The sequence below is a fragment of the Varanus komodoensis genome, unplaced genomic scaffold (assembly GCF_004798865.1).
Source record: "Varanus komodoensis strain SLA01 unplaced genomic scaffold, ASM479886v1 scaffold10, whole genome shotgun sequence".
Classification (NCBI taxonomy): domain Eukaryota; kingdom Metazoa; phylum Chordata; class Lepidosauria; order Squamata; family Varanidae; genus Varanus; species Varanus komodoensis.
This window is the reverse complement of record NW_025335269.1, coordinates 30067197-30094949: the sequence shown is the minus strand read 5'-3', so window position 1 is coordinate 30094949 and position 27753 is coordinate 30067197.

The window sequence follows — 27753 nt, the reverse complement described above, 5'->3', positions numbered from 1 at the left end:
CAATCTTAACTGGGGCTTATTTTTGGGGTAGGACTCATATTGCGAGCACCCTGAAAAATCATGCTAGGGCTTATTTTCTGGTTAGGTCTTATTTTCAGGGAAACAGGGTAGTTTTGATTAGTAGGAAGTCTGTTTGTGATCATTTGGGGTATCAAAAGTCATCTCTTTAAAATGGATGACTTTTGCTCTAGCTATATACCTGCATGTGATGAAACAAAGGCATGTTTCATCCATCTTACCTCCATTTTATCCTCACAACAACCCTGGGAGGCAGATCAGGCTCAGAGTCAGTGACTGGCACAAAGCCACTGCGTTTTCTCCGTGGCTGAGAGCTGACTAGACTCCGGATCTCCTGAGTCCTAGTCTGATAGTGAAGTTAGTGTTCCATGCTGATGGAGATGCAAGATTGGGAGGACCTCACACTGGGGAAGATTGCCTCAAGACTGAACCAAGAATTGCCTGTCCTCTTGTTGCCTGTACTGAAGTTGTGCCATATTATGGCCATGGTCGCTATGGCATCTTGAATGTGCTGCCTCCTTCCTGGGCCCTGTGTTTACATTTGCCCAAGCGGGCTAAATAAGCCACGGCAGTACTTGGCTTTCAAGGCCCGTGTGCTTTCTTCCATGTGCACAACTCTCCTGTGGCAGCCTTTCTCCGGCTCTGTTCTATGAGCCTGATACTGTTGAAGTGGCATCGCTTGCCTGTCATGGCTCCAAGAGGTGTTGCTTTCAGAATTATCTTCCACGCAGCAGGGAGCTTCTAAAATATCCTTTGCTGAGAGCCGTTTCCACACGTTTCCATAAGACTGAAATGTGTTCATGGCAGGGCAGGGAGTGCAGGGGAGATAAGAAGCAAGCAAGCAAGCAAGCAAGCAAGCAAGCAGGGAAATATCTAGAAAATGAATATTATAGTGCCAGAAAAAAATAACTCTGGTAAAGGACCCAGAAAATGGTCTGGGGACACAACATCATTTTTCCCAAGCAGATTGTTTCCTAAGCCTGGACAGCTGGTGGAGGGGTGTGTGTGTGTGTGTGTGTGTGTGTGTGTGTGTGTGTAAAAGTGTAATATATAAATAAACCAAGCAACAACCAGAGAATCATGATTTTATTCAGTGAGAACTGTGGGGAAATGGGATCTGGGAAACAAGGATGCAAGTTCTTGAAGCTTAGTGTTACTCTTGGGAGAGGCTAAAAGTCCTCAGGTTGCAATACTATACCAGGATACCTAGCAATAAGCCCTAGGGAATTCAGTGGGACTTACTTCTGAATAAACCTATAAAGGATTGTGTTTTGTGTCTAGTCTAGCTTATTTGGGTTTTTGTGAGGTTTCACTGCTCTCTGAGCTCCAGGGAGAGAAGGCAGAGTGTAAACAACATTAATTAATTCAGAGTATTAATAACCTTGCTTCTTGCCAGTGGCATAATTTTTATCATAAATATAAGTAAAAGCACCAACTAAAGAGGAATGTATTATATATTCAGTCAATCAAATTAACACATCCTTTATCTTTACAGAGAGGGTGGATTTGAGCAACATGAGAAGCCATTGTGAAATCTTACCACTGTGGGTCCCTTGTGTTGTCTGGCCCCAGTTCCAGAGTCCCTGTCTGGAACCAACAGCCTGTGCTAAAGAGAGAGAACCAACAGCCTGTGCTAAACTGCACACTTCATGGTAGCTTCCCCAACCATCCCAACCCTGGATTACCATTTTACTATTATTGGTATGAAAACATCATAGAGTCCCTAGGAAAAAACAGCCGAAGAAGTGGCCATTCTAGCTTTCGATCTCTATTGTCCTCATCTCCCTAGCAACAGACACATCATTTCTTACTTTATTCCCATTGGCTGAGAGGCTTGTACATAATAGCCATTAAAATACAGAGGAAGAAGAGTAGAACCACAGCAAAAGGGTTTATTTTCATTTAATAAACATCTCTGTCAGGGCTGGAACAGCTAAAAAGTGCCAGGGACACGCAGTTGCACTTGCAGGAGGGAGGTAACCCACCTCAGGACCACAGTGAATTGATCAGGAGGAGACTGCTGCCATCCCTACACAAGAATAGGGAAAGGATCGGGAAAAGATGGGGATTTCACTCAAAGATGGGGACTATCTGGATGCGTGGTGGAGCTGGGAGGATGAAGCACAGAAGCCACATTGCCCAGCTTGTCAGACTGATAGGTTTGGAAAAAAACCTGTGTGCTGTGGAAACAGCACAGGGTTGTTTGTTGGGTCATGTGAACCCAACCAGAGTCTTCCCTCATCACTATTAGCTGGATAGCAGAAACTTCTTCTCCTCTTCCTGCCTGACTTTTAATTTTCTTTTTTAATTGAGATGCCTGGGTTTAGTCAATTCCGCTTGTGTTATTTGATTACATTGTTGTTTGGCTTTGTGGTATTTAATTTTGTAAGGGAGCTGTTTTATGGCACCTAGACAGTGGTTGGGAGTTCTACAGTATTTCAGATTCCCAGATCTGAGTGGGGAATTGGTGCTCCAACCCCATCCTCCTCACCGCCAGTGTGGAAAAAACTGTACAAGCTGCTGCCTGAGACTGGGTAAGCAACCTTGTGGAGGGGCCAAGGGGGGTATTGCAGTGGGCAGGCTGGAGAGGCCAGGAGACTGGAGAGGCCAGGATTAAGAGCTGTTGCTTTCCCTCTCTGAAATGCTTGAGCTGGATTGGTCAAGAAAGGCCCATCTGGGGTAATGCTCCAGGGAGGCAAGTATCATTTCTGCTGCGCCTTCCACTCTGCATAGGATGAGCGTCAGCCCCTGAGTTTGGGGCTTATAACCACTGCAGTAAGACTGCATCTCAAACCTCCGTGGGGCCCCTTATCCAACCTGAAACATGATGGAGAATGGTGGTGTAAAAATGATAAAATAAATATACCAGAAAGGTCAATATTCCTTCAGCTTTTTTTTTACAGAATGTAACATACAGTACATATTGTTGCTTAAGTTATGTCTGTGAGTTCTACTCTACAAAAAATCATTCCACAAAAAATGGGTCAGGCTTGAAGGTGTCACGGAATATTCAGTGGTGTTTGCTACGAGAGAATAGCACAGGGATCTCCCCCACTGTTCTCGTGTCTTATTTCTTCCCCGTCCTTTATTCCAGCTGCGCCACTGCCTCTCTTCCAATTGCGGCTTTCTTTGTTCCCATTCCCCTTTTAGTTAGATGTTCATTAGCAAGTGCTGAATGTGTTTCTAACCATTTTCTGCTTCTGACAGTACATGAGATTACATGTGGTATACCTGATATTCAACAGAACCAGAATGAAACAGGTCATCAGAGCTCTCTTGTGCAAGCTTCACTGATGCGCCCTGTTCTGGGAACTAGCATACTGCCCTTGGACTATATCTTTCAGCATTACACACCATTGGCTATCTGGCTGGGGCTGATGGGAGTTTATGCCCAAGACCAATGGAGGATACCCTCTTGGGAAAGGCTTTGGTAGACCAACAGTAGAAAACACCCAGAGGTAATGTTTTTAGCTGTACCAGTGTGCATTGTCAATTTCCTTGGATTTATTTATTTTTTGGTGGGCAAATATTTAAAGATTTGCATCCACCTCTTTCCTGACCCACCTGTCACTCTTGCGTGAAATGTGCAAGGGAAGGCAGCCTTTCCAGGAAAGGGGAATGCTCTGTGCTTTGCAGAATGCTGTGTGTAATGGAAACGCAAGTTTCTTAGTGCTCCCAGCTGAGATAGCTTATCATGGAGTTCAAAGGCAGGTAGGCTTCTCAGTGTTTATTTTTACATGTGATAAATGGGTTTATCTCTTCCCATAACCTCAGCCACTTATCATCCATAGCCTGTTGCATCTATTCAAAACTTGGAGAACAACACAGGTTGTTTAGTCTGAGTCAGAGTTCACCATGCCAAAGACACAGGCGTGGACTGTGCCGCAGCCCACTTCAACTGCTCTCTTATTGTACCTGAAATTTTGCAAGCCATTCCTTGCAATAAATACATAAATGACAGAAGCATGCAGCATCAACTACAAGAAAGAGTATTGCAAATTCAGATCCTTTTGCCAAGCAAAAACTATCTGGGAATTTATATAGACTCCCTAGGGGACTGCCTGAAGCAGGTCACTTTACCCGACAGGGCCCGCCCTGGGTCTAGGTAGATATTTCCCAATTGCAGCTCCTTGCGTTCCTAGTTCTTCCTAAGGAGATTGATGGATAAGACAGGAATTATTTCATGTGAAAATAATGTAACTTTCCCCTCAAATGTGCCATTTGAAAAAGGTGGAATATCTGAGTGCCACCATTTCAGAAAGCACGTGTACAACAATTCTTGTTAAATTTATGCTATTTACTTATTGTATTTAAAATGTACGTAATGTCCAGGGTGATGTTCAATCAATTTTTCCTCCTAATTGCAAAATAGCAATGATATGACAGCAGATTAAATCATTTTGCTAGTTCTGTTCCTCCCCTGGAAAACTTAATACCCACAAAAATTCCCCAGCTTCCCACAACATTCTTTTTCTCTCTCACACACACACCAGGAGGTGGGAAAGGGATACATACACTGTATGGTTTGGAAGATCATTCCAGATTTTCCTAAAAATTCAACATACTAGGCTTTTGAGGCAGTTCTTTCATGCTCACAACAACTGGTTGAGGTAGGTTCAGCTGAGACTGGCCCGAAATCACGCAGGGAGCTTCTTGGCCAAGTGGGGTCTGGAGCTTGGGTCACTTGAAACCCAGCCCAGCCATCCTACCAGCAATCACATTGGCTGTGTGACTCCAGTTCTTCCTCACAAGTGGAAACTGGTTTGTAAAGCACAATCACCTTTCCATAGGTAGGCTTATACTTGCTTAGAGGAAACAGGTTTTGGGAATGGATGAAAGCAAGCTTCCTTTCACAATACAGCCCATTCTCTTTTTCCATTTAAACTCCATGTGAAACTGGGGACATGGAGGAAATCTCCAGTTTTCCTGGGAGTGGGAATGAGCTGGATTTCTTGGGCTCAGCTCTTGGAATCTGACCTGCTTTCTAGCCGCTGTGACTCCAACTTCTTGGTTAGCATACCAAGCGTTCACACAGGCACCCGCCAGAACGCAAGCCCTGCACAGTGTGCAAGTGACACCCCTCTTTCACATATGTGCCCTGCAGCTTTGTTTGTGCTCCGTGTGCTGCAGAAGAAAGTTGCCGGCCGGCCGTGCAACCAGACTTTGGCAAGCGTTTGCGCACTTCCTCTTGGCTCAGTTGTCTTCCTAAGTGAGGGCTGTGCACACGAAGTCTGGCAGACAGAAAAGGACAGGATTCCGCGGAGAATCATCACAACCCTACTTAAAACTTTTGGCTAGTTTAAGAGCAACTTCTCTGGTGTCCCTCATATTTGAGATCATCACATTCACTTTGACAAATTCCAGAGGGGGAACTGTGCACATTTAGAAGGTTGCATGAAACAAAGAACGGAACAAGACCTTCACCGACAGAGTCCTGTGGTACCTTGAAGATGAAAAGAATCACTTTGAACTCACATTAAATGACAGGGGGCACAACATAAACATCTAGCTAGGCATCTCTAGAGGTCCAAGCCAGTTCAAGTGAAATTTACTGAGGCTAAAACAGGCCTGGATTCTTCATGGGATGGCACAGGATATCTGTGGATCAAGTGATATGGAAATCACACTTCCAATTCCACCTGAATGTGGCAAGATTGGACCCTACAGAAACAATTTACCAAAATTGCAACACAGTCCAAATTCAGTACTAGCTTGAGAGACAGAGAGATTTCTGGAATTAAAAGAAGCCTCCACCCCAAAAAGTACTGTTTGCTAACCAATTCAGAATTGAGTGGCATGAATTTTGGCTATCCTTAACTGAGATGCTGGAGGTCACAGCATAACACAGAGGGCAGAGTCAGCCTTGCTGCTTAGGATAGCATCTGCTACCACCTAAGTGAGCTTCAATAAGAAGAGCTTTATAAAAGTATCCCTGCCAAAAGTAGGATTTTCTTTAAACATCTTGCACCAAACTCTTGGCAAGACTGCCAGTCCCTCCACAATCAACTACTGGCTTAAGCCCAGAAAGGGAGAAGCTAGCTAAAGTGAACAGAGAGGGTCTGTGAAGAATACAATACTGCCCATCGAGGCCAGTCACTAGCTCACCCGGGATGTCAACACCCACACCAGGCCCAGCCTCTTGTTTGAAGTAGTAACTTCAAAGAGTTATGTGCTGGAACTTAAGGAAGTTCTGAATCAGGAGAGTTCCTTTCTTATTTGCAGAAGACTGCAGAGGCTTAAAAACCCTCAGCTGATGGTGCGGTCCTCAGGACCCGATAGTCTTGCGACAGAAAACCTGGATATCATCCATGAATAATCTCTGGAGACCATCATCCACAATATGAGCTATGTGGGAATCACAGAAAGAGCCTTTTCCATAGTGGTCCTCTACCTGTGGAATGCAACCTTTAGATGCTAAATGAAAACCACCCCCTTCCAGCAGGCTAGAATTCCATCTGAAATTCTGTTGCTCTGAATATCATCTTTTCTGCCGGCTTTGTAACCTGTTTACTCTTTTCATTCTTGCTTTTATTGTTTGATTTTTAATGAGTGCAAATCAGTTCAAGGGTATCTATTGGCTGGTATACAGGTAAATGTAATACATAAGTGGATGGCATGAGATTTGAATTGCACATACAATCCTTTCACCTTCTTTCAGATATTATGCAGATTGCAGGACATCATTCCCTCCAAGGGAGAATAGGTGGGATCCCCCACAGCCTGCGTCAATATCTTCATGCACTACTCACGTGCAACACTCACCACAACATCTGTGTCGTTTGTCCTTTGCAAATTATCTCTGTTGCTAAAGAAACTCTGATATTAATTAAATGTTTGTGATTAGTATTTAATCTGTCAGCTCTCTATCACATGGCTAAATTCATTGGGCTATTGGATACAAAATTTTTGATTAAAAACAAACCACTAGGATTAAAAATGAAGTGGTGCACTTTGGTGTAATGTTTGCGAAGTCTAAAGTTTGACCATGCGTGATGCTATGCTGGCTCTGTCTCTTTGATAAACCAGGAATAAAAGCCAAGTTAGCTGCCTTAAATGTGTGCTCTGCCTCCCCAAGTTTCTGGAGGTCAGTATCTTTTTTGTGAGAATACAAAGTTGCCCGCCTACATCAGCTGTTATTGTAGTCGTGTCATGTAGAGATTACCTTACTACAGGCACTTAGCAGACCATATGAAAGGAGAGAATAATTACAGTGGTGGCATGAGTAAATTGCTCATCCTTCACAAGATGTTCTGCTGAAAATAATGGCCAAAGGTTGCAGTGACCCACACTGAAATGGATTAATTGTGTGATGGGACCACATAACAACTTAATTAAGTTACAGCACATTGAAAGGCAGAGCTATAAGAAGGAAAAGTTGAGATTTCCTTTTTCGGTACAACTGCCTTATCTCCACTGGTACAATTAATTGGTAGATAATTTGTAACATATCACTTCATTTGTGCATATGTCTGTGTGAGAAATACTCCTTAGCAAGGATGTCATTGTTTGCAGTGAATGGACAGAGAAGATAGACATACTGTTCGTAATAAAAATCCTAACACTGGATTTGTTCGTGATTTAGTACTGACAGTAAGAGAAGAGTTGAGCTTGTTGAGGTTCTACATGCCCTACCTCAAGCTCAATACACTTAATCCCCAACTGCAAGCTTTTGTTTTGTTCAGATGAAAAAAATTCACGTTTAGGCTCACTTTTTTAAAACAGGGCACCCAAATCTGTAGTTCCCCCTCTTTGATATGCATCAAAATGAGGATTGGTTTTCAAATGCATATAATTAAAGGGTGCATTCATCTAATGACAAGATATTCACAAGCTTGGAAATATGTGAGCTTGCCTGAAAAATGCACTCACATTCATGTTTGGGGTGCAAATAGGACAAGTTCTGATCTTTAGTGAACTGAAACAAAATTCTCATGCATCCCTAACTGGTTCTTCATTGAGCCATCTACAGGGTTCCAAGATTTCTTCCTTGGTTAGTCACCAGATCAATTGTTTCATTGGTCCCTAATGTGGCAGCTGTGGGCACAGATTACCCCCAACATTTATTAAATATACAGATATGGATTTTGCATTCTGTATAGGCTTCAACAAAAATGAATCAAATATCCAAATTAGTATCCATTTGAAGGTGATATTTATGGTACCTGTTCAAATACTGAAAGCATTGCATTATTGGAGATGACTGTTTAATCTTCCAGTATTACAATGTGAGTTGTTTAGTGGTCAATAGGGTGTGGAAACATTAAAGACTGTTCCAGTACAAAACTTATCTGTGTAATTACATACCCTCCCAGCAAAGAAGCAATTACTGTCCAATTTCAAAATGTCTGTCTACAAGATGCATTAGTTGTATTGCACCAGCGGCAATTAGCTAAATTAGACAATCTATTATTAAAGAGAAATTGTGGTGTCAAATAGACACAAAGCAAATGTTTTTGCTGATTCAGAAGCAACCTAAGGTCCATAGACACAACCAGTAGATTCCAAAACAGCAATCCACCAATTAGGTACTTTGTGCCCATGGAAGTTTCTCAAATTCTCCAGTGTGCCCTTCAGTTTAAACAAGTTGGAAGCTTCTGGTTTGTTGCCTCCTCAGTTGATCTTGGAAATAACCTTCTGGGCCCCTTTGTGGTCAGGCTGAGATTTCCTTTACAGTTTAACATCAACTGACAGATTTGGAGTCAAGAGCAAACTGTGAAGTAGCCAATCAACCAGCAGGAATCCATGGGTATTTGTGGGTATTTTGCTTGCAATTCTTTTGCACCTCTTTCATTGCACCCTTTGATTACTACCCCACAAAGGAAGAGAAAAGAACTTTGACTTGACTAGCATAAATACTTTTTGGGAGATAATGTGGGGGAGCACAAAACACTCTGTGTTGGACCCAAACATGCCTCTCCATGAACAGAGAGGTTCCTTCCATTTGCAGATGGGAATTCGTATCTAGTGGAAACTTTCTTTGGGAGAAATGGGATAAGGTGGCAACTTTTGCTGTTTCCCTCTTCCACCCGTAACCTCAAGACTTAAGATTTTATTTTTTTTGCCTGAAAGAAAGAACAAGATGGTGCCTCCTTTCCATCCCATATACAGAAAAGAGCTAGACAATCAGTTGAAATGGTATAACTTTTTGCCCTGCATGGGTATTTTATGTCAATCTTTGTTAGACTATTTTTAGTGCCTGGTCTTTTAACTTAAATTGAACACAATTCCCTCTTCTCCCTGCTTTAGATTCATATGTTGCTGCCTTGGAGTGGGAAAGGTGCCCTTTCACTTCCTTTGACTGAGTCCGCTTTATTCACTTTCTAAATCGCTTGCAGTTTCTTTTCTTCAATATAAGCCCCAATGTCAGCACTTCTTTCTCGTAGAACTTCTGTTTTTCCATTCACATCCATATCTTTCATTTCTCTGAACATACAGTTGCTTTTCTAACTTTAAATAATGGCTTCTCAGTGTACCTGGAATGTTGCCTGTAGTTTTTCTAACCTCCTGTGCCTTATTTCCTTCGCCCTCTTCTTCCTTTCCAAGAAGAACATTTTAGACTTCATTCCTTTTATCACATTGCTCCTCCCGCTGACCCTGGCTTTGCATGATTTCTTTTTGCTCCTTTCCATGATTATGCACGCGAACTCCATTTCTGTGCAGTGAAGAATTTCAGGAGCTCCTGCACTTACGCAGAGAGCACACTGGAGACTCTGTGACACACGCACAGGCTGAGAGGACGAGGAAGGCACTCAGCATCAAGAGCACACTCCAATAGCTCTTGTTCCTCAGATTTTGGGGGAACCTGCAGTGCATAGGATTTCCTGCAAAGAGCAAGTCAGCTCTCTTCTTTCAGTCTCACTTCCAGCACAGACTGATATCCTGCAGGAGACCTTTCTCACCCTCCACCTTTAGTGGGTAAGAAAGCAAGCAAGCTTCATTATCTCCACCTAAGCCTTCCTGGGCTGACCTGGCTTCCACGGAAACACATCACTAGGCCATTACCAGCAATCAGCTGCCTTTCTTGGTCTTAAGGGCTTTGCCTCAAGGCTTCCACATTGACAGCTCTGCTTACAGAGGACTCAGGATAAAGAAGTTACTGTTTGGAAAGGATCCTCAAATTCTTTGCTGCCAGAGGTACTGGGCTGCAAGGGATCCCTGAAAGGTTGCTCAGCACAATTCTAAACTCGTAATATTATGTACTGATGCTTGCCAGCTATCACTGTACAATCCAACCCCCTGTCTTCAAAATTGATTGGTTTAGTTTAGTACCCTTCACATAGGAAGCACAAAATAGTTATCAAGCACTGGCTGGGAATGGGTCCCGACTGTGTGGAATTCAGTGTCTGAACTGCTGCTCCCATGCAAGCTTTCCCAATGCAAGCGGCCCATGTCAGTGCATGTGCATCTTAGAGGAGGGCCAGCAGCCCCCCAGAGGTGGAAAACGCCCTCTTCAAAGGCTCCACACATTGAAGGGACTTTGGCCACCCTCCTTTCCACCCAAAGTCTACAAGAGTTGAGAACAGTTGGTTGCAGCCAATTCTAAGAGGAGCTTTTCCATCAATTTTGATTGTCAGTTATATCCTAAAGGTTCCTTGCCTAGGTTAATATTTTCCCTTTCATTCACTTGTCTTACACTCATCCTTCTGACTTAATATGATGCAGGTTGCTGTGCTCCAATATACAGCAATGAGGGATGGTTCATCCTTAGACAAGGCACTCAAGAATCTCTGAGAAAAGATAAAGTGGTTTTATTCATCTAGCAAATATGTTCAGGGAATTTCACATATCCCTAAATCCAATCAAGTTTTTAACTTCTGCAATAAAGGGAGAAGTGCACTTAATAGAATTTATGCCACCTGAAGCTCCTTGCATGTTGATAAAAATGCAATGGCGGTTCAATTGACTATGAGAAGCCATTGAATTACCAGGAAAAACGCTCAAAATAAATTTCATTTCAGTCTAGGAACTGCTTTTTCTTTATTGGTTAGGTAGCCAGTAGTCCCACTGGCTTTGGACTTAAACGCATCTATAAATATAGCTACTGTTTTCTTTCCAGAGCATGATGGATGTAAAGGTATGGTCCTAAAAGTGTTTTTGTAACCTGCTAGTTTAAAAGTTTGGGAATGGCTTTCAAACTTTTGTCTAGTTTAGGACTAAGTGTATATTAAAAAATCAACAGCTGGAAAAGATCGACAATTTCTTGGAAATAATCATTTGGCAAAATGAAACTGCAGAATACCTTATGCAAAATATGTATGAATATGCATAGAAATGTTTTATTTATGTATTTATTAAAACATTTTTATGCCGCCCCATTCGCCGAAGCCTCTGTTAAGTATGAATATAATAGTTTACACTGCTTGGGCCCATGTATTTCAGTTTGCGATGATCCTCCCTGGAATCTGGCCTGCTTTTGTTCATGCAAATTCTTCTCATGCTCAGCCCTCATTTAGGAAGTAATCTGAGTTGAAAGGAAGTCTGCAAACACTCGCAGAACTCTGGTTGTGCAACCAGCAAACCTCTGCTCCATGTGCCACACAAACAAGGCTGCAAGTCGTGTGTGGAAGAGGGACACCACTTGCACAATGTTTGTGAGGGTTCACTTCCTGCACAAACACTCAGGCTGCTCAGCACCAAGTCAGAACATGGCTGTGAGAAGTGGGCTGGAGCCTAGGGAGCCAAGCCCAGGCAATCTGATGGATTCTCAGCCCCAAAACAGAGTCCTCATGCACTCCTACATGCCAACATTTCTCCTATTTGGCATGCTATCAGCTTTTAATACTCTTCTGATGTAATTTTTTCTAAGGAAAACATCTGCTCCTTTGCCTATCAGTATTTATGAGTCCATTTACCCCATCTGAATCATGCAAGATAGATAGCAAGCAACTGCCTGAGTACAAGCACTAACTTATTTTCAAAATGATGATCACTGACTGAATAGGTCTTCATGGGAAACTTCAAGGCAAAATTATAGAGAAACTGCATATGGGTACACATGTAGTTATTTATTACATTTCCATACTGCCAAATATGCAAAGCACTCTGGGTAGTCTACAAGTAAAACCATAAAATACAACATAGGATGCACTATAAAAATGTAAAACTACAGTATGAAATAGAAGTGAAAAGCAAAGTAAAACCTGGCAGCTGATTTAACGTACAGACTGGATTCGTATATTGTACCAAGCCATACTGCGCTCTTTCTGTAAGGTGCAGAGTTTTGCCTGGACTCACCAGTCAGATGGCCAGGAGAGCCACAAGGCTTCCGTGCTCCCTGCTCTGTCCTCTGCCCTCGCCGTACATCCCAGCAGCTCCTGTAAACAGAATCCTTTTCTGTACTGCCTTGTTCCCTGTTCACTTCAGCTGCCGCTTCCTGATTTAGGATCAGGTTTTGAGGCAGGTTCATTCTCTTTCCCCTCCTGAATGTACCTCCTTCTCTGTAATGCTTCCTGGCCACTCCAGTCCCCAAAAGAATTTCTATTAAATCATAATAAGCACTTTTGCCATGATTCCCCACTTCTCTCTCCATGCATTCACCTAATTTCTTCCAGTTTGGGAGAGTAAACTGGATGACAGGCATAACACGCAGCCAATAGGGACAAAGCACGTGTGCACACATGTGCGCGGGAGAGTTACTATAGACATGTGAGTAGTAGAAATCAGATCAGCAGTAGCAATCAGAATCAGCCCATTCCATTGTTACTCTTTTCATGGGACTCTACGGTGTTCTTTCACCACCACTGGTACAATGTAGCTCCTGCATCTGGGCATCATGAAAAGCTATGGTAAAACATGGAAATCCTACTGCCAGCCATTGTACGTCTCCATGGTTCTGGGAAACCAAAGTATTGTGCTGAAACCTTGCGACTCGGTTACAGTGGCATGACAGACCAACAATAAAAATCACTGTGGATTCTGGTGTCATGTGAACTTGGCTGTAGGTTTAAATCTAAAAGACTAAAATGCCTAGGAAAATAGGAAGGTCCTCATTGGGCACTGGAAGCAGCATAATGCAGGCACCAAGACAGCTTCTCTGGGAAGCTCATCCTACAACCAGGGTGCTGCAAAAGAAAAGGTCCTTTTTCTCACCACCCACCTCACTTCTTTCAGTGAGTCTCCTTGAGAGTCTCCTCACTACAGGCAACCAAGACAGGCCACTGAGGAGCATTTCAGTGGCTCAAGTGGATGTTAATTTTCAGTTCCAGTGGTTGTGGGAAAGCTTGGCTTCATCTTATTTTAATTCATTGTGAATCTTTCCCATTCATTTTAAATTCTCTTGTCACTAAATTGTCACTGTGGATGCTCTAGATCCCTGTCCTCAAACCAGCTAATTGGTTAGGCTTAGAAGAAGCTGCCTTTGGACTTTTTGTCCATCTAACTGAGGATTGCCTATTCCTGCTTTGTCCACCATGGTGCCTTCCACATAGCTTGGACTTCAGGATGATCAGGAATGTCAGTTGAGCAAGGCCAGTCTACACCAAAGGACGTGGCTTTCTGGCCCCTTGCTACCATTTTAACTGGAAACAAGTTTCCCTCAACCTGCAAAGTGTTTGCTCTACCACTAAGCTGTGGTTTCTCCTCCAAGCGGGTTTTTGTTCCAATAACTTTTAATGCATCTTGAAAAAAATGAATCTAAACAAACAATTATAAAAGAATGTAGAGATGTTTGAGCCTAAGCCGGTAGCTGGTAGGGTGATAACCTCTCTCTGTGTATTCAATAAGAAGGAGTAGATTAAGATGACAGACTAAAAAGCTGAATCATGGGGCTTACCTCATGACTCACAGGCAAGAAGTGCGCTTTTTGGATGCATTAATTGCCTGTTATTAAGAAGCAAGTTATGTCTCATAGTTTATTAGAATACTGAAGTGTGTGTCAAGTGGGACCTTAATTTTTAAAGAATGCTCTTAAAAAAGAAAAAGAAGTTGCATCTTATGTACAGCAACCTTTCCCACCCTGCAGATGTTTTGGATTACAACTCCTATAATCCCCAGCCAGCCTAGTTGAATTATAGTCCAATGACTCAAGAAGCTAGAAAAAATCTAGCTACAGTAGAGGAACATGAGTTCCTCTCCACACCATATCCCATGGGGCACATGATTTTGTCAGCAGCGTGACTATGTTTGTAATGTATAACAAAATAGCACCATATGAAGTGGGTCTTCACAAAATGTAGCATTTATATATGGACATATTTAGCATGATGACAGCTAACCTGGCAACCCACCACAGTTCTTCTACCTCACTTCCACACTACATGGTCTGGTTCAGAGGCACCCATTCCTTACTTGGTTTCTCAAGGTTTAAGGATAGGATGTGTGAGCTAACTCTGCTGCAAGCACTGCATCTGCAGCCAAATGACAGCTCTGTCCAAGGGGTTCACTTTTTGATAGCTGATTCACATGTGCAAGTTCTGACATCATATGCGGGCTTTAGCTACATGTGTGTATGAACCAGACAGCAGACTTACCCTTAGGATTAAAACTTGCATTCAGAAAGTACCAACTGCATTAACTTTGCACATGGCGTGATGAATTTTGTCATTTTACTTCTACAGTATTTTGTGCATCCACAAAATACAAAGTTTTGAAACAGCATCTAGTCACTGATCTCTCTCTGTCTATAACCCCCCCCCCCCCAACTTCTAGGTAATATAATTAATTGGAATCCTGGTTACACAACTGCAAGAACCCTAATTTAAAACAGCTGCATAAAATGTCACTCAATGCACCTTCCAGCTCTGGAATGTTTACACCTCTACAAATGGCTGATATCTGAACATAATTCCTTTCCCCTCTGTTTGGTGTCTTGCTAAACTCCTCTCCAAGGGCAAATTCTTCATTCTTTCTTTTTAAATGTGAACCAGACTGGCAAGGCTGCTATGTACACACAAGGATAAAGATATACTCTGGTTACTCAATATGTGTTTTGCAAAAGTCGACTGTTTAAAACAAAGTTACAACATGCCACACAGTTTTGCAACAATGGGTGGAAGCTCAGCACTTATGCTTAAAGATAGTTCTACCTTAGGTGCCTGCTTTGAACCTATCCCATGCGATTGCAAAAGCTCTGTTTGTGCATTCAGATGAACACAGGTGGGCTTGATGTGGGAAGGGAGCAGAGGAATGCATGCAAGCTCCATGTGTGGGTTCCCTCACAGGGTTCCACTTTTGACCTTTGTGTGTCCAGGGCAAATGTCTCAGAAAAGACATGAAGCACTGTTATCACAGATCACAGAGCAGAATCTAGGCATGAACAGTTGAGTGTACTCTGAATATCGCTTCAGACTATTGTGCTATGCATGGGTTTCAGGAGTGGAGCCAGCACATGTGGGAAGATTGAGGGGCATAGTTTGCAAATGCATCCCCATTCCCTCCCCACCTGAAACTTACATGCATTCACACAAAGCCATTGACAGAGCTATAGCCCATGGAAATCAGAACGTTGCATTCTTTCTATAGATCCACTAGGACTCAGTCCAGTACACATTCAATCCAATGGATGGAAAAAAAGGTGTTTCACTGATTCGTCCTGATTCAGGGGTGCTGTTTTCTGGACTTGTTTTAGGTAGCACTAACTTCCCATTGCACCAGTTGTAAGACCTACTGACCCAAAATTAAAATGTTTTAATAAAATAAAAATAATAATAAAATGAGCAGATGTGCATATACTGCCCTAAAGCTCCGATCCTGAGGTTATTTAAGCTGGAGTTAGAGGTGGTGCTGAAAATGGCAACTCCATGTGATGGCTCCCTTCCCTTCCCTTCCCTTCCCTTCCCTTCCCTTCCCTTCCCTTCCCTTCCCTTCCCTTCCCTTCCCTTCCCTTCCAAGTTGGAACTAAAGACCTCATCACACCTTTTCTCCTCTTCTTCCCACAAGCTATGACCTGAAAGAAATGCACAGCAGAATGGTGTTGCATGTTCCCTCAACTAGTCTTCAGGAAAAGGAGGGAGAACTTGACCACATGGCTGCCATTTTCAGCAGCATCCCATAAATAAGGTCACATGGAATTCTGCTATCACTTGGGAATATGTTCCTCTGAAAACAGTTGGTCTTAATTCCAAGTGAACTTTGATAACCTTACACTGTAATGTCTCCATCAGCTCTTGGTAATGGTATTTGCAAAATCATACACATGAGCATTTTTATCCAGATAGTCTGTTAAAGTATAACTTGCTCACAAATTATACTCAATTTAGTATAACCTGGCTATTGTCGACACACCATTCCCATATGTCTTAATGCTCTACATACTTTATTTAATTTTATAGAACTGGACAAGATAGATATTGGAAACATTGTCATTTCCTCCTCTTTTCAGAGGATTGCCCACTGATAGATTTAAAGACTGATTTGAGCAAGGATGAGCAAAATTAGGTTATCATACTCGGGGTGATCCAGTTACTGTCTGAATATAATACTTGGAAATAATGGGCTAAAAAATTATATAGTAACAGATTTATTCACTGATATTACAAGTGGCAGATAATAGAGGAACATGCACACAAAATGTTAACTGTTGGTAAAATTGCTAAGCTTACAAACAGCATAAGAATTGTGGGGAAAATGGTGTCTATTTATGGTATAGAAAAGAAAAATGCAATTTTCTCTCTATGCCATGAAAAGCATGGTTATTGATCAACAATTTTCTACCTCCATTATAAGCATTTTTTGACATGTCATGGCCTCCTCACTGCTCACTACTGTATCTGCAATATTTAAATAATTTTGTTTGTGGGGGACGGGGGTTGAAGTTGTTTGTTTAGTAAAGCAGCAGTCCTTTTGGTAGAGTTGGCAATCAGAAAGACAACCAGTTCATCACAGATGCCAATGCTCGAGTTACGTTATTATGAAAGAGTCGGTAAATCTTTTAGCATATCCCAATCGATGTGGCAAATGATGTCTTATACCTGCACTGCGGGATCTACTTTGGCCTCCAGTCTGCTGCAGAGCTGGTTTTAAGAGGCTGGCGTTCTTTACAAAGCCACGTGCAACAACTCAGGACCAAGTTACTTTAAGGAACCTCCTGTGCCCCCGTCTGCCCTCCATCAACCTAGCAAGGCACTGCATTCTTCAGGGGAGGACCCTGAAGTGGTCCCTGGATTTCCAGTGATGTGGATTGTGATATGCCAGTGGGCCTTCTCAGTGGTGGCACCTGTGCTGTGGAACGTTCTCCCGTCTGAAGCATGGCAACCCTCAACTTTTTAGGTGTTTATTGAAAACAGAGCTATTTGTTTTGGCTTTCCCATCAACTATCTTTGTGCCAGCCTCATGATGCCACTATGCATACTGGCCATTGTGTTTGCTTTTTTTTAAGTGATAAAACAGCAAAGGCAACAACAATAAGGGAAAGTAGGAGTCCTAATCTGCACTGGTGAAGGAATACTCTGTATCTCGCTCTCAGTGTTATTCAGTGCTTGCTTTGTGTGGCCCCTGTGAAGCTACTGTGTATCTGAGTAGACCTGAAGCCTTGTTTTGCTATTGCCAAACACATGTGTGGTGGCTGCTTAGCCATGCTGGCAATGGGAACAGAGCAAATTGCTTTGAATAGTGCTCAAATGTGATCAGGTACATTTGATACTGATGAGCTGAGAATCGAGCTACATGGAAACGAGTGGCTGGGCAAGCCAGTTAAGGAATTTAGAGTCAATCTGAGGAGAGGAAAGTAGACGGTCTGCTGGTTGGTACTGGAAGTTTTAAAAGGACTAGGAAGAAGCAGAGCAGGAAGTGGATAGCTAAGGCCTGAATAGTAAGCTATTGTTTTCAGTGGAATAACCGTACACAGCTGATGAAAATCAGGAATAGGGAGCAGGTGGCTCTGTGATGCCAGGAGGCTGTCCTAATATCTTGCCAGGAGAAGGCTGCACATGCTAGCAGTAGAAATCCAGTTGAATGATCCAAGCAACCAGAAATACTGAAAGAGGAGCTTTGGTGTCAGAGAAAGAGCAAGGAGGCCTGATCCTAAGTGTATTTGGCTGGGGTGAAGTCAAATTTAGGGGATTTGACCTGAGGCAAAAGAAGTCATTAAGAGACTTGTAATGGCAACAAGGTATCTTGAGTCTTTAAGAGTCCTCAAGTGGTCTTTTGAAAACTTCAAAGTAAATATTAATAATCACTTATGTACAAAACATCTCTTTAATAAATTGCTTAATAGTTAGGGTAATGTTGAGTTATGGTGGCTGAGAGTTCCTTAGGCCCAGAAAAAGCATTTCCTTCCTGTCCTTCACTGGGGCCTCAGAAATATATGCATTTGCTAAAAATAAGAAACCCCACAGGTAAGATTGCACAGAAAAGAAGCAGTTTCTCTATAGGGGGCGGCAGTGCTGAGGAGAGGAGATCCCCTTTGATTAGTGAGTACAAGGGAAATTCCAACAAAATGTCACATCGTGGAGTGTTCCGACTCAGGACTACAGCCAAACAGCCCATTCTGTCAGCCCTCCAGGTTTTTTGCTTGCCACAACTGCCAGCTAGCATTCAATGGCCATAAGGCATTATCCGGTCTACATAGGCCCATTTTGTGAGCATGTGAACTGTCAGGGGAGAGTCGCTTAGCAGTCCTCCCCAAAATATTATTTTGCAATTCTGAAAAACTCACCATGTTTCCCAGCTTTGCTATTACCTCCCTCTTATCCATGGATGGTGCCATTCTGCCACTCACAATGTTCACTACTAGCATTTAGGACGTGTAGGAACCAAATTAACATGCATTCACATTACTAGCTTATTCAGAATGAACCTTTGAAAACTTGTAAGCAGACCACCACCACCGCCAAAATGTTGCATTAGTAGAAGGAATATGGAACAGTATGTGCCTTCTTTCTGTGATGGATTTTTAATTTCTGTGAAGGCTCCTTCACAGACACTGCACGTAGTAAGGGAAGAAGACAGCTTCATAAAGCAGCCCAGATCAGAGATGTGAGCTTGTGTACACAGCATGAGAAACAGTGAAAGACCTATTTGGTTTTCCAGATACTTAGAGGACCAGCCACCTCCTCATTGATGGTTCCAAAAGTTTTCCATTTAGAATTTTCTACATTATCGTTATGGTACATATTACATACTGTGTTTAAGTAGTTTATGGATCCCAGCAATGATGCCTTTCTTTTTCTTATAAGGCCCCCAGAATTTGGGAAGAGAGAAAAATGGCCAGCTTTAAGTCACAAACTGAGGATTTGCTGAGGGTAGTATAGGATTAGACAACAGGAAGGAGGGATGCGTGACCCATTCTCTGTATCGTATTTGTGCCCCTTGTTGGAATCTGCCTCTGACATGAACTCAAGAAAACTCAGAGAAACATTAACTATGTCTTCACACGGTAGTGACAACGTGAGCAAATAGTAGCAGGGACAAATTATACCATTGCAGGAGAACACCAGTTGCTTCAGGCAGCCTGAAGTGAAGCGGCTATCTATTGCACAAGGGCACAACTATGCCTTGCATGCTGTAGTTGTTGTTGTTTCTTTTGTCCGGAGGGCAGCAAACACCCTAAAGCCTGTAACTGTAAAAGGACCAGTGACAAAAGGGGAGCTGAACCTTATGTGAACACAGAAGTAGAAATAAATGTATAAATTACTTTGCTGCCTTACAAGCATCGATAAAATCACTTGGTGGCTCCAGTAAACAGTAGGAGCAAGGGTTTTGTTTTGTTCTAGATTGTTTGCAGTTGTAACAGAATTAAAAAGGGGAAACAAAAAGAACAGTGCCAACAGAAATAACGTAACAAAAAACACACCAATCCAATCACAATAACTTTTTTCAACACCATTAATAAGAATAGAAGAAAGAACATCTGATACTTCCATTTCAACTATATATGTTAATAAGCAGTGTATATATTGAAATAAGCATCCAGATGAAATGACTGCAAGATACATGTTCAGATATAGGAAAAAGAGTACAGTCTTTAGACCACTGAATGATAAATAGTGGGTGGTTTGAAGAATCCACATTTCCTGTCCATCTGTTAATCCCCACACCACGGGATTAGAATTTAAAAGACATCTACAATTACCAAAGATTTTTCAAGAACAATATTTATGCAGGCAGTAACTTCCAGTCATTGCTGGATCGGAATCTTCTGGCACCTTAAATCTAACAGACTGATTCTGGCATATGTTTTTCTGAACTATAACCCAGTTCATCAGAAGCATGGAATATTATTTAGAAAAGTACATATGGAGGATCAGCTTATAAACAGGGAGGTCAGAAGAAAATTCACTGCAGAAATTTTAATGAAGAAATAAAGGTAATTTTATTAAATACTTTGGAATTTTCCAAATACATTTCATTAAAAGCAAAAGGTAAATAAAAACTAACCAACTGTGCAATAACCTAGTTAAGCACAGTGCTCCCCCCCACAATGATACAATAGCAAACTTTATTTACACTGGCAGTTTAAAAAATATTACAAATGCAGTTAAAAAACAATAACAATTATGTGTGCTTCCTTTATGGACTTGACCCATCTCCTATTTGGTCTTCCTCTTCTGCATTCAACTTTCTCTAGCATGATTGTCTTATCCAGTGAATCTTGCCTTCTCATTATCTGCCTAAAGCATAACAGTCTTGGTTTTGTCATTTTTTGCTTTCAGGAATAGTTCCGGATAGACTCAATCTAGTTCATCTTTCTCTCATTCCAGGGTATTCACAAACCTCTCTTCCAGCACCATGTTTCAAACACACTTTTCTTCCTGTCAGCTTTCACACCAATACACAGTTATCAGGAATACAATAATGTAAACAATCTTAGCCTTGGACTTCAGTGAAAGTTCCTTGATGATTTTTTCTAGTTCCTACATTGCTGCCTTCCAAGTCTCAGTCTTCTACTAATTTCTTGGCTGTGGTCTCCCTTTGAATTGAAGATTGAGCCAAAGTATACAAAAGCTTTCACAATTTAAATTGCTTCATTGTTGTCCTTAATGTTGCATAATTCTTCTGTAGGAATATTTTGTTTAACTAATATTAAGCAGGAGTCCTGCTTTTCTACCTTCCCCTTTCACTTCCATCAGGAGTTATTTCAATTCATTGCTGCTTTCTGTCAGTAATATGGTATCATCTTCATAGCTCAAATTATTGATGTATCTTCTGTCAATTTTCACTCCTCCTTCCTCTGATCCTAATCCAGATGCTAATCTGATCCTTATGATAAATTCTGCAAACAGATTGAACAAACAGGGAGATAAAATCCACCCTAGTCTGACATCTTTGCCTATAGGAAGCCATTCTGTTTCTCCATATACTGGGCTAACAGTAGTTTCTGGTCCATGATACAGGCTACATATTAGAACAGTCAAGGGCTGAAGCCCACACACATCTTTCAGAATCATCCATAGCTTCTTGAGATTCACACAGTGAAAGGCTTTGCTGTGAAAGCACAGACTTCTGAAATTCTTTGGTCACCTACATAAATTTACGATACGATCTTGAGCGCCTCATCCTTTTTAGACTCTAGCTTGAACTGCAAGCATTCCTTGCTCCATATAAGGTAAAATTCTTTGTGGTAACATCATGAGCATTATTTTGTCTGCATGGGAATTGAGTGCAATGGTCCTATATTTGCTGCACTCCTTAGCATGCCCTTTCTTGGGGACTGGAAAGTTTACTGAATGTTTCCAGATTGTGGGGGCATTTAGTTTTCCATATTTGTTGGCCTATTCTTGTTAGACTTTGGATTCAGTCTCTGCAGCCAGGGATAGTTATACTGGTATTCTATCTCTTCTGGGCACTTCCTTCCTTCCAAGGGCTTCCAGAGCAGCTTCACTTCACTTTCTAATATTGAGGTTCTTCCCCATAGAATTCCTCTTCGAAGGAATATGTCATTGTTTTATCTATTCTGTACAGTTCTTCCATATATTGTTTTCATTTTCTGTTTATTTTATCCTGGTCAGTTAGTGTGTTTTTCTCCTGCGCTTTTTCTTTCTTTTTGCCTCAGGAACTGCCATTTGACATTCTTCCCTAATCATGTATCTGGTTTCAGTACACAGTTCTTCTAGTTCATGGTCAATTAAGTTGAGTAATGTAAATATAAATATGTACTTTATGCAGACTTTATTTTCCTCAGGAATGTTGTTTAAGTTGTATTTTGAAACTGTGCTTCTGTTAGCAATCTTTTTCAGCTTTACTGTGATAGCTGATATCAAAAGTTCATGGTCACTACCACAATCCTCTCCATGTCTTGTTTTGGCAGCAAGAATAAAGTTTCTCCATCTCCTGATTCCAGTTATGTAGTCTATTTGATTTGCATATTGACCATCTGGTGATGACTGATCAGATGTTGGAAGTATGCATTTGCAATGAACAGACTGCTGGCTTAACAGAATGTTATGGGGCATTCTCCTGTTTCAGTTCTCTCTTCTAGGCCAACGTTTCCCATAACACTGGATTTAATTTTGTTTCTTACTTTACTTTCTAGTCATCTATGATTATCAATATTGTTTTGGTATGTTATCCATTTCCTCTTGGATACTTGCATAAAAGTCTTCAATTTCTTCTTCAGCATCTGCTGTTGTAGTGTAGACTTGAAAGATGGTTATGTTGATAAGTTTTCCAAGATTTCTGATTGATATCATTTGGTCAGACTTTGCATTATAACTCCTTATGGCCTATGCTTCACTTTGCAGCAGTATTAGAGCCACTCCATTTCTTCTCAATTTGTCATTTCCGGAATAAAATATTTTTTAGTCAATCTGATGAAAAAACCCGGCAGCAGCACTAGATACTGGGCCTCTGAAATGTTGGGTCAGACTAACCACAGCCTCCTTAGCTCTGTGGTTAATCCAGTTATGCTGCCAACCATAAAGATGCCGCTGCAGTGTTAGCTCACATCATATGCCTCAGTGATACACTGTGGGTTAATTCTCAATTTACAGTATGTTGGCTGGCAACAAGGAAGGTACATTGGCCACATATACATGGACAAAAAGAAGAGGAATTACATATCCAGTAACAGGAGTAGGAGATCAGTTTTCCTAAAATGTGTACATGCTTATTCAGATGTATAAACACAGATTAAGAAACTAATGAATAGAAAGACAGTACATCTCTCCAAAGTGCAGGTGTCCTTGTGTTTCATTCAGTCTGCCATTCAGGGGTTAATTGCTGGTGGGCAACTTCAGGGCCTCCTTCTCTCTTCTTATGGTTCCTTGTCTTGAAGCAGGCTTGGAATGGACATTCCTTCAAATACAGGATGCTTTCAGAACAAGGGATAGTCCTTTGGCATACCTTCAAGTAGAGCTTGAAAGAGGACCCAGGACCACCCTAAAACAGGTTGGAGGAGTCTATCAGGGAAGGAACTGTAGAACAGGGTAAGCGCATAAGAAAAGCCATGCTGGGTGCAGAAGGAATTGTCAAGCCATACATACTTTTCTATCAGGGAGTTAATCAGGCAATTGTCTGTCTTCAGAGCAGGCAGATTACATGGGAAGTAGGATGAACAGCAAAACTTTAAAGCAGGGGAGGCTGCTTGTGTTTGCCCTCCTGATGTTTTTGCTTACACTTTCCACCCACCCTAGCCAACCCAGGCGGTGGATTGTATGGGCCAAAACATCTGAAGGACCGCAAGTGGTACCCTGCTGTTGTTCTGGCAGGCATAGTGGGCTGAATGCATGCTTTGGCCCAAACATGGGGCAAGGTGCTGTAGTCACACAGGGAAGCACATATGAGGGCTTCTCCCACAGTTGCATCCACTACACTGCCAGACTGACCTCTTCTGCTTCTTTTTCTCCTGATCTTTGTATATGGAAGAACCTATGGAGGGGTTCTCTCCTTGGCGAACCTGCCTTTGGGGAGTCAGAGCCATATCCTCCTTAGTGCCATTTTAGACATGCCCACTGTTACAGGAGTGGGGATAATTGTGTGCTAAGAAGCTGAGCTCATGATCTGAGTCTCTCTCTGTGTGGGCTACAGTTGAACTTGGAGAAAATGAAGTTGCTGATTTTTACTCAAAACAAATCCATCATTCAATCCAAATCTCTGACTTGTTACACCCAAAATATCTGGCTACCAGTCTGCAGTTTAAACAACAAACAGAAATCTTGCACATGCTATTATATTTTTCAGCTTGGTGGCAGCCCTGATGGCCAAATAGGAAGAACAAAGGGCAAATGCATAATGCTGGTTTGTTGTGGTTGTCGTCGTCGTTGTTGTTAAATAAGAACTAGGAATTGGAAAAGAAGCAAAGCTCAGCCTTGTTGAGTGTATTAGATTTTGAATTCAATGCTCAGTTCACTTCATTTCTATTCCCAATTGCAAGCTTATTTGCTTTGCACAGGAGAGGAGGACAATTTGCTATCAATTTTTAAAGTGTGTGCCCAAATACATACTTTCCCCCATTGACCAAAGTGTAAAAATATGTATTTTCTCCAAAATGTACATTTTAAAAAGTACACATTTTTAAATGCACTTTTTAAATGTGAGGGCCAGTTCAAGAACATGCAAGTAAAGTAGGTGCAAGTTTGCATTGGGGAGTGTGAACAGGGTGATTTCTGGTCTCAGATCAAGGGAAAATTTTACATACATCCCAAGGATGAGGCAGTTCAACCAGTTATCTGAGTCAATTTTAGATAGCTTGGCATGTTCAGTTCCATATTGGTGCTATAGATGTAATGGAGTGTAATGCCCTGAATTTGACACTTAAAGAATTTGATTTATCCTGTTAAGTTGTTATATAGCAAGCTGCCTCATTTCTCAAAACAAAGACTTAAAGGAAAACCTTCATTCTTCACAACTGGGAATGGACAGTTTTAGAACAACAGTAGTGTGAGGTTCTGGACAGAAGAAGGGAATTGACATGGGAATGGAACGCTGGAATATGGAAAAGTTCTATACCAGAACTGGAAAAACTTGTCTTTACAAACAGACTGTTTGAACTATTGCTTATAAACAGGAAACATATATGATGTTAAAATAATGAGTCACTTACGGTGTTTATCGGAGTCAGGAAAGAAGCCGGCCCCTCTAAACTAAACAAGTCCTCTTTATGAAATCAGTCCATGTGTTAGCATTGCACTGGGTGATTCATCATGCTTAGACCACTTAATGGAAAATACTTTGTATCCTATCAGTGCAAGGTGATATATTTAGACGTCATTGTATTTAAGCAAATGCCATACATGCCTTGTTATTTACAGTCCATTTTGTTATGTGCGTAGAGCTTCATTAAGCCCACCCTCCATTTTTGCACTCGGTAAGTGCAAAGTGGGCAGAGAGAAAAGATGGTTGTTCCTTTTACAGATGCAGAAGGGGAAAATCTGTCTGTATGATCCATACAAAGTTATCCTTTTAAGTTTCCATTGAGCAGGATGGAGGGGATTAAGCATGTGCGCAATGTGGGGCTTCAACATCCTTACTTTTGCTTGAAATGTGCCCAAAGATAAGTGCCGCAATTCCCCAGAAAGACTTCAACTGGAACTTAATGTTCAGTGCAACTTAGCCATATTTTAATTTCTCTACAGTTGGATTATTTTGAGCTAGAGATTTATGATTTCACCATCATTTATACAGCAGTTGTCCACAAGTCTACATGTAAGTCCTGTTTGTGGTTTATTCAGTGGTATGGTGGTAAATTTTGAAGCAAAGCTGCTCATTATGCCAATCTCTGTAGCCACAACCTCAAGGGAAGTCCAACAGAGAAGTGGCTTTGTCACTCTCTCTCTCTCTCTCTCTCTCTCTCTCTCTCTCTCATTCTCTGTGTGTGTGCGTGTACATGCGTGTGCCATTTAATGTATAACACATGTGGATGATATGGCAGGGGAATAGTGCATAACTTAATGCATGGGTGGGTAGAAATTTGACAGTGGGTGGCAATCCCCAGAGTTTGGTGGCAGAGCAACCCACTGGCATTGCCATGACTGAGGGCTACTGAAGTCTAGCACCTGCCTCATGAAGAGGCACATCAGGAACAGCAGTCGCTCCCCCAGGTCATGGGTACTGAGCTGACAGGATTGCAGCCAAAAGAGAGCCACTGAGGAACAAGAAGGAAGCATCAACTCAAGGGAACACACAGCTCAGGGGAGTACCAAAAACGCAGTTGGGAAACAAGCCCTAATGGCCACTTGCTGATAAACTCTAGTCCAGTGGCCACAGCATGCTGTGGGTTTGTTGCCAGGAGTGGGAATGGCACTCCAGAAAGGGGCATGGCTGGCTGGGTTTGGTTATCTGAAAGAGGTTTTTGCATCTCATCATGTGGTATGCCTGCATTTCTTTTTGTTGTCTTGACTCAGCCTACAAAAATTCTTTGTCCAAATGTGATCCCAGAGTGGTTACATCATGAGTGGCAATCCCTCTTCTAAACTGCCTTCAACTCTGAAAAGCATATATATCGCCTGTCCCTAGCTTTAGAAATTGCCACACGACCCTAAATCTACTCAGAGGCATGCCCCATTGAATTCAATGGGATTTAATTCCCAGGTAAGTGTGTGTGGCACTGCACTGTCACAGTACACTTTTATGCACATCTGTTCAGAAGCAGTGCCATGGTGTTCAATGGAATTTACTGCCGCGTGTGTGTATAAAGCAGCACAGCTTCATTGTTCACGTCTGTCTCTGTGGCTAGCTGCCTATCAATCAATCAGTCCAGGGAAAGAGTTATGTAAGGGTACAGTTCCTTTTTATTTTTTCATCCACTCAGAATAGCAAGGCAGAACATTTTGCTTCCAGTGTACAAGGTGCTCCAAGTGTCAAACTGATAAACAACAGAAAGCACAATCCATGGACCATTAGTAATATGTTGTGCTGTGACTCACTGATTACAGTCATCCTTCAGACAAATCCTTAAAATAAAAGACATGGTTTTATTATGGCTGCAATCATGCTTTCCTTCACTGTGGTCCTTAGACTTTCCATTTCAGTGTATTTTATTCGTATGATTTAAATGCTGTGGAAGCACTTTTGTTCTTGGCATTCTAGGAGGATTAAACTGCTGTTTGAAAATGTGAAGCTTCCTTGGGAGACGATTATCCATTGATGCTGCACAAAATCATTTGCCTTTTTCTCCCATACTTTTCTTACTGATACCGTGTGTTCAAATGTTGGGGGCTGCATGAATGCAGTGCTTTTTTTAAGAAGCCCAACTAAACAAATCCCAACCCTTCAACCTATATACACACAAGTCACTTGAAAGAGTTAAAAATGACTTCAGTTTGGCAGAAAATTACATAAATCTATTGGCGTGCCTTGCCATCTGCTCAGTCATCTTTTCTGAACTGTAAAAGTGCAAAATGTGGGGTCTGCAAAATCCATATGCAAAGATGTATGTTTCATTCAAGCAAGATCTGCTGCCACAGCAAACCTCCAGGCAATGATACATGCTGTACAAAAACCAAGGACAGTTGCTCTGCTGCTTGGGCCGGCAGGTTTACAAATGATTACATTTGATTGCATACAGAATTGAGGTAATTGCAAAACCAAAAACAGGTTTTATCAGTAGAAGAAGATTCTTGAGAAACCATTTTTCTGGGACAGGGGCTTTCAAATGCTGACAATCCTCTGTGTAAGAGCAGGAGTGCTGGATCAGACCAGGGGTTCATCCAGGCCAGTATTCAGTTCCTTCATTGGCCAACCAGATTCACCAGTGGGAAGCCCACAAGCAGAACATGAAGGCAATGCCACCTTCCCACTAAGGTGACCAGTTATGCCTTTAATAGAGGACTGCCCTCTGCAAAGTAGGATACCTGCCTACCCTACCCCCTGCTTGTGTTCCACAGCACCCTGACTTCAATTGTGGAAGTATGTTAAGGTTTC